The 7,545-nt window shown below is 39.7% G+C and overlaps 1 pseudogene; it reads right to left on the reverse strand.

Annotated features, from left to right (window-relative positions):
• Positions 1–1,197: 1,197 nt before the first annotated feature.
• Positions 1,198–3,210, reverse strand: LOC141276836 (ferritin light chain pseudogene; annotated as a pseudogene).
• Positions 3,211–7,545: the final 4,335 nt, after the last annotated feature.

Raw genomic sequence — 7,545 nt, forward strand, 5'->3', positions numbered from 1 at the left:
GACTGTGGCAACCCTACATCGAGCAAGTCTATCAGTGACATTTTCCAACAGCATTTGCTCACTTTATGTCTCTGTGTCACGTTTTGGTAATTATCATAATATTTTAAACTTTTTCATTATTATTATTATGTCTATTATGGTGATCTGTGATCAGTGGTCTTCAGTGTTACTATTGTAATTTTTTGGGGGCACCACAAACTGCACCTGTAAGACTGAACTTACTAGAGAGATGTTGTGTGTGTTCTGACTGTTCTACTGACTTTCCAACCATATCCCTCCCTCTCCTTGGTCTTCCCTATTCCTTGAGATGCAACAATAATAAAATTAGGCCAATTAATAACCCTACAATGGCCTCTAAGTGTGCAAGGGAAAGGAAGAGCCATGTCTCTCACTTTAAATCAAAAGCTATAAATAATTAAGCTTAGTGAGGAAGGCATGCCAAGAAGCTGAAATAGGCTGAAAGCAGGGCCTCTTGCACCAAACAGTTAGCTTAGTTGGGAACGCAAAGGAAAAGCTTTTCAAGGAAAGTAGAAGTGCTAGTCCACTTTACTTGAATGTTTAATTATTGAAACAAACTACATTTTTTTTTTTTACAGCAAGAAAGCTGCCTCTGGTCATGTCAAATTCATGCAAATGGTTACCAATATTTTACAAATGCTGCCTACATTTAAAAAATGAGATAAAGTCTCTGAGTCCCTGACTAAGAGCATTATATATATTCTTACCATATAGACTATTGTCAGAAAGGTCACATATTTGTCCAATGAGTTAATTTTCCCAAACTGGGGGTGTTAGTTTTCCAAAAACAAATAATTTAGCCATTTTATTTATTTATTTATCTTTTTAAATCCACATTTTAAAAGTTTATTTATCTGTTTATACACAACATTGTTCCAGAAAGGGTTTAAGGTGGCTTAAAAGACTCTAAAACACACCAAGGAATTAGTAATGGAAGAACCAAGAATGAAGCGTATGCAAAATGCTTATATACTCCTAGTCGTTTACTCTGGGTGGACCACAAATTTGGCTCTAAGTTTTTAGCAGGCAGTCAGAAAAGGAAACTTAGTTACATCATTTACAGTGTTCATAAAGCAAAAACAAACCAGTTACCCAAGCGAAGCACTGTTATTTCTAATATTAAGACCAGAAAGAAATTTCTCTTGAGAGGCTTCATAAAGAGGTCAGTGTATGATGTAATTAATAATCAGTGTTCTCAGTAGCAACCTAATGGGAGACACAAAGATGAATTTCACAGGGCTCTTTCTTCAATACAGGCAGATGGCATCACATCAACTTGAAAATCAGGAAAAGCAATTTTATCATGAGTTTGGGGGTTGATGGGGGAACACAATATGATATGGTCAAGGTACTCAGCTCTTTGCTCTACTCAACAAAACCAAAGATACATTTTAGAACAACAGAGTTGAATCCAGTACCCAGAATGACTCCGGAGAAGTCCTGAAACCCTTAAAATTCTACGCAACATTTTCTGAATAGGTGCGTTTATTCTTCTTGCCAGAGAAAACATTGTCTATCAGATACACTGTACTCAGCGTACCCAGGTGATACACGTAAATTAGGAACCATTTCTTTAGACAATCTAGAGAATTAGACTACAAATTATTCATGCTATTCAGATACTTACGTTTTCTTCTTACAGCCTAGGTTATTTTTCCTCTGCAAAAAGAACCTTTTTTGTTTCCATGTGGTGCCACGGCTTGGGTGAAGGTTTCAGGGTGATTAAAAAGTTGCCTCCTTGGGCTTCCCTGGTGGTGCAGTGGTTGAGAGTCCGCCTGCCGATGCAGGGGACACGGGTTCGTGCCCCGGTCCGGGAAGATCCCACATGCCACGGAGTGGCTGGGCCCGTGAGCCATGGCCGCTGAGCCTGGGCGTCCAGAGCCCGTGCTCCGCAACGGGAGAGGCCACGGCAGTGAGAGGCCCGCGTACCGCAAAAAAAAAAAAAAAAAAAAAGTTGCCTCCTGGCTGGAGGAAGGGGCTTGGGCAGACCAGAGGCCGCCGGGCTCTGGAGGCTCGTAGTCGCGCTGACAGGACAGCCTTTCGAAGAGATACTCGCCCAGTTCGGCCTGGGGGCCCGGCCAGACTGCGCAGGTCTGTCAGGTGCACGCCCATCTGCTTGAGGAGCTTCTTGATGAGCTCCTCCTGCCGGAAGCGGCTCTCCAGGAACTCGCAGAGCTGGGCGCCTGCGCTCGCAGAAGCCGGGGCCTGCAGGTCCAAGAGCGTCCGGTCTAGGCTCCTCTCCAGGGCCGTGGCGGCCTCCGTGGCGCCCACGCTGGCGCCCCACTCCTCCGGGGACGGCTCCTGCCCGTCCTGGAGCGGGGCGCGGCCGCCCCACTGCTTCCGCATCTTCAGGAGAGAAGCTGGGCGCCCTTGCGCTTCTCCACAGCCAACTCCCGGAAGACGCGGCCCACGCCCCACGCCTTCGAAGTAGAAGCTCAGAGAGAGGTAAGTGGACGAGGCCCGAGGTGCAGGTTGTTCAGGGGGGTGACGTTGGCCTCCACCTCGGTGGAAGAACTCTGCTGGATCGGGGGGCTCACGGTGAGTCAGCAGTTAGGAGGACTTCCCCGTAAAGTATGTTGTGAGGATGGACCCGGAAGCAGGGACCTGGGTCTTCTTCTCTCCAGCAACTTGCTAAACACTTTTATTACTTCCAATAATTTGTCTGTAGAGTCTGGGATCTTATAATAATATCATCTGTGAATAATGACATTCTCGTGTCTTTGTAGTTCTTAGGCTTTTCTTCATTTTCTGCCGGCACTGATTAGGATTTTTAGTACGAAGATGAATAAAAGTATGGATACTAGACATTCTTCCTAATTTTAAAGGGCATGTTTGTAAAGTGTCTGTTAACAGTGATGATACTGAAACCGTGGTTTAAATCCGTTTCACCTGTCGTCACTAATCAAGGTGTTTTAAGATTTGCCTGACCTCCAAGCTGCACTTAGCCTAGACAATAAGATGTTTGCCCAAGTTGTTTTCCAGCTGATATAGTTTGAGCTGAGCTGGGTAAGTCTAGATAGGACCGCCCACCCTTCAGCTGGGCATTCCAGAGTGTCTGCTTGGTGACCTTTTGACATCAAAGGGCTAAAACCTCTACCCTCAGTACATGCAGAGGCCTGTAGCCTAGTTACACCTGCTCAGGATGTCAGTTACCACACCTTTTTCCAATCACCTTTCCCCCACACTCGCCATGCCTTGGACCGCCCTGCTTTATTCTTTTTTTTAAAAATTTTAAAATTTTATTTATTTTTTTATACAGCAGGTTCTTACTAGCTTTCCATTTTATACACATCAGTGTATACGTGTCAGTCCCAATCGCCCAATTCAGCACACCACCATCTCCACCCCCCTGCCACTTTCCCCCCCTTGGTGTCTATACATTTGTTCTCTACATCTGTGTCTCAACTTCTGCCCTGCAAACCGGTTCATGTGTACCATTTTTCTAGGTTCCATATATGCATTAATATACGATATTTGTTTTTCTCTTTCTGACTTACTTCACTCTGTATGACAGTCTCTAGATCCATCCATGTCTCAACAAATGACCTAATATCGTTCCTTTTTATGGCTGAGTAATATTCCATTGTATATATGTACCACATCTTCTTTATCCATTTGTCTGTTGATGGGCATTTAGGTTGCTTCCATGACCTGGCTACTGTAAATAGTGCTGCAATGAACATTGGGGTGCATGTGTCTTTTTGAATTATCGTTTCCTCTGGGTATATGCGCAGTAGTGGGATTGCTGGATCATATGGTAATTCAATTTTTAGTTTTTTAAGGAACCTCCATACTGTTCTCCATAGTGGCTGTATCAATTTATATTTCCACCAACAGTGCAAGAGAGTTCCCTTTTCTCCACACCCTCTCCAGCATTTGTTGTTTGTAGATTTTCTGATGATGCCCATTCTAACTGGTGTGAGGGGATACCTCATTGTAGGTTTATTTGTATGTGTGTGGTACGTGGGCCTCTCACTGCTGTGGCCTCTCCTGTTGCGGAGCACAGGCTCCGGATGCGCAGGCTCAGTGGCCATGGCTCACGGGCGCAGCCACTCCGCAGCCTGTGGGATCCTCCCAGACCAGGGCACGAACCCGTGTCCCCTGCATCGGCAGGCGGACTTTCAACCACTGTGCCACCAGGGAAGCCCCTCATTGTAGTTTTGGTTTGCATTTCTCTAATAGTGTTGTTGAGCAGCTTTTCATGGGCTTCTTGGCCATCTGTATGTCTTCTTTGGAGAAATGTCTATTTAGGTGTTCTGCCATTTTCTGATTGGTTGGTTGTTTTCTTCATATTGAGCTGCATGAGCTGTTTATATATTTTGGAGATTAATCCTTTGTCCATTGATTCGTTTGCAAATATTTTCTCCCATTTTGAGGGTTGTCTTTTCATGTTGTTTATGGTTTCCTTTGCTGTGCAAAAGCTTTGAACTTTCATTAGGTCCCATTTGTTTATTTTTGTTCTTATTTCCATTACTCTAGGAGGTGGATCAAAAAAGATCTTGCTGTGATTTATGTCAAAGAGTGTTCTTCCTATGTTTTCCTCTAAGAGTTTTATAGTGTCCGGTCTTAGATTTAGGTCTCTAATCCATTTTGAGTTTATTTTTGTGTATGGTGTTAGGGAGTGTTTTAATTTCATTCTTTTACATGTAGCTGTCCAGTTTTCCCAGCACCACTCATTGAAGAGACTGTTTTTTCTCCATTGTATATCCTTGCTGCCTTTGTCATAGATTAGTTGACCATAGGTGCGTGGATTTATCTCTGGGCTTTCTATCTTGTTCCATCGATCTGTGTTTCTGTTTTTCTTCCAGTACCATATTTTCTTTATTACTGTAGGTTTGTAGCATAGTCTGAAGTCAGGGAGTCTGATTCCTCCAGCTCCGTTTTTTTCCCTCAAGACTGCTTTGGCTATTCAGCGTCTTTTGTGTCTCCATACAAATTTTAAGATTTTTTTGTTCTAGTTCTGTGAAAAATGCCATTGTTAATTTGATAGGGATTGCATTGAATCTGTAGATTGCTCCGCGGCATGTGGGATCTTCCTAGACCGGGGCACGAACCCGTGTCCCCTGCATCGGCAGGCGGACTCCCAACCACTGTGCCACCAGGGAAGCCCTAAAAATAATATTTTAAGGGTATAAAAACATTTAAAAATGTGTTTTCATCTCCTGTCAGATGAGAAACAAAAAAAATGCTTTTATTTGTATTTAAATTTCAATATTGGCACACATAAAAAAGTGTCACATACCAATAGAGAAATAGAAAATATTTTAAGATAAGCTGGCTAACACTTATTAAATCATTCTGTAACTGAGAGAATAGTTAGAAAAATATTCCCCCAATATAAGGTGCATTCATTGACTAGAAAAAGATAGACAGTACTCTTATTATTTATTGTAATGACACTTAAATTAATAATGCAGTGGACTTTGTTGAACACTGCATTGTAAGAAAAGAGGCAGATATTGAGTCCATATTATATAAAAATATTCTTTCAAGATTTCCAGAAAAGAGCAAGCTTTGCGTTTTACCTTATTTCTCATATACCTTCTTTTCCCTTTATTGATTTGCCTTTAATGAAAATCCCAAGACATATTTAGGATTAAATTCTAGTCAAATAATTTACTCAATATGAACAGGAATCAAATATGTTGCAAGAATATGTGCCAGACACACATGTTTTTCACTCTCCACTATAAAGGTCTCTTCTGAAGTATATGGAATTAAATATATTGAGTAAGAATATTCTAATTGAGTTTAGAAACTGTACTGCAGGTGTCATATATATATGGGTGTAAGAAACAGTAAAATGCATGAGAAAATATAAACCTAAGTTTTTCAAACTGATGAATAATATCAAAAAATGGTAGAATAAATATAGGCATATTCCAGATTTATCTATTATAGTGAAAAATTATATTTGACAAATTTATGAAATATATCCTTTGCCTATGCAGACTGTATGTGGACTACCTGAGAGATGTTATATAAGAAGGAAGTTTCCAAAGCCTAGGTAAGCCAGAGTCAGGTTTAGTCCACATAGCTCCTGAGGACAAAGGGAAAATGAAACTCTCTGTTGAACTGTAAGTGTTATGTGGGAGCACAGATAAAAGAGAGGTAAGGATGTGTCTAGAAAGGAAATCTGTAAATGGAGAAAAGAGAAAGTCCTATAAAACACTAGAGAATAGAAAGGTGAACAGTTATCTCCAGAGAGAAAAATAATGACAAAAAAATTAAAACTCCTTGATTAAACACATAGTCTTTCAAAATATATATTTATTAATGGTTAGAAATGTAAGAAAATATCAGGCAAGAAAATGGGTGAAGGTAGGGACCTTCAGATACAATGAGAGCACTATGACCCACTTTCTCCACTAAGAACACTTGGCAAATATGGTAAACGTGAGCTTAGTTTTTCACACAATCACTAGGAATAGGGAAGAGAAGAGTAGTGTAGTCATTCAAGATTTTGTTTGCCTTTGACGTTCATAGTTTTACTATAATATGTCTAAATGAGGATATCTTTGTGTTTATCCTTCTTGGAGTTTGTTAGTGTTCTTGGATGTATACATTAATGCTTTCTATCAAATTTGAAAGATGTTGGCAATTATTACTGTAAGTATATTTTCTGTTCTTCTTTCCTATTTTTTGGATACTCTCACTATGTGAAGCAACATTATATGAACTCTGACGAAAAAAATAGTATGACTCAGATCTGCAAATAATGTCTATGTTTGGTTTCTGATAGACAAATTCATTCAAAGCTTTGACTTGCTGAGATGTACTTCAAAGTTTCCAGGTCATATAGTATATGATTCCAACACTGATTCAAATTGATACCTAATGCACTAATATTGTTATATTTTTAATATGAGTAATTTATTTTCAAAAACAGTGTTTGAAATATGTCACCATTATGTTAGTTGTATGTACAAATATTGCATAAATATTATAGTAATAACTATAGGTTATATTAAATAGTATATAATTGTGTCTCTTAATTTTCTTATTAATTTCTTACTACTTTTTATGTAATTCTGAGTAGCTTTTTTAAGCTGCAAGTCAAAATATGGGAAACAATCTTGTCTGGAGATTCATGCAGCAGCAACACAGTTTTGAGAATGTGTGGAATATAACTCTAGTACATTTTTTACTTCCTAATAAATTATTTTTAGATTTCTTCTATTCAGTAAAATTTAATATATCATATTCTGTGTTGAGTTTAAGAGTATTTAGGTTTAGGGGACATTGCTGTTCCTCAAGCAGCTAACGGTGAAAGCCAGAATAATGAAATCAAATTATAATTTACTCAGTAGTATAACAAGGATATTCTTTCAAATTAATCAGTATATCTTCAGTCAGCTTTGATTTTCATACTCTCTGTTGGCTGTAGTAGATCGGGGATTCTTTACCTTGACACTACTGACATTGTACAGTGAGTAGTTATTTATTTTGGAGGCATGTTTTGTGCATTTTAGGGTGTTTAAGTAGCATCCCTGGCCTCTGTCAACTAGGTACTAGTAGTACGCCCTT

The sequence above is a fragment of the Tursiops truncatus genome, chromosome 17, assembly GCF_011762595.2.
Source record: "Tursiops truncatus isolate mTurTru1 chromosome 17, mTurTru1.mat.Y, whole genome shotgun sequence".
Classification (NCBI taxonomy): domain Eukaryota; kingdom Metazoa; phylum Chordata; class Mammalia; order Artiodactyla; family Delphinidae; genus Tursiops; species Tursiops truncatus.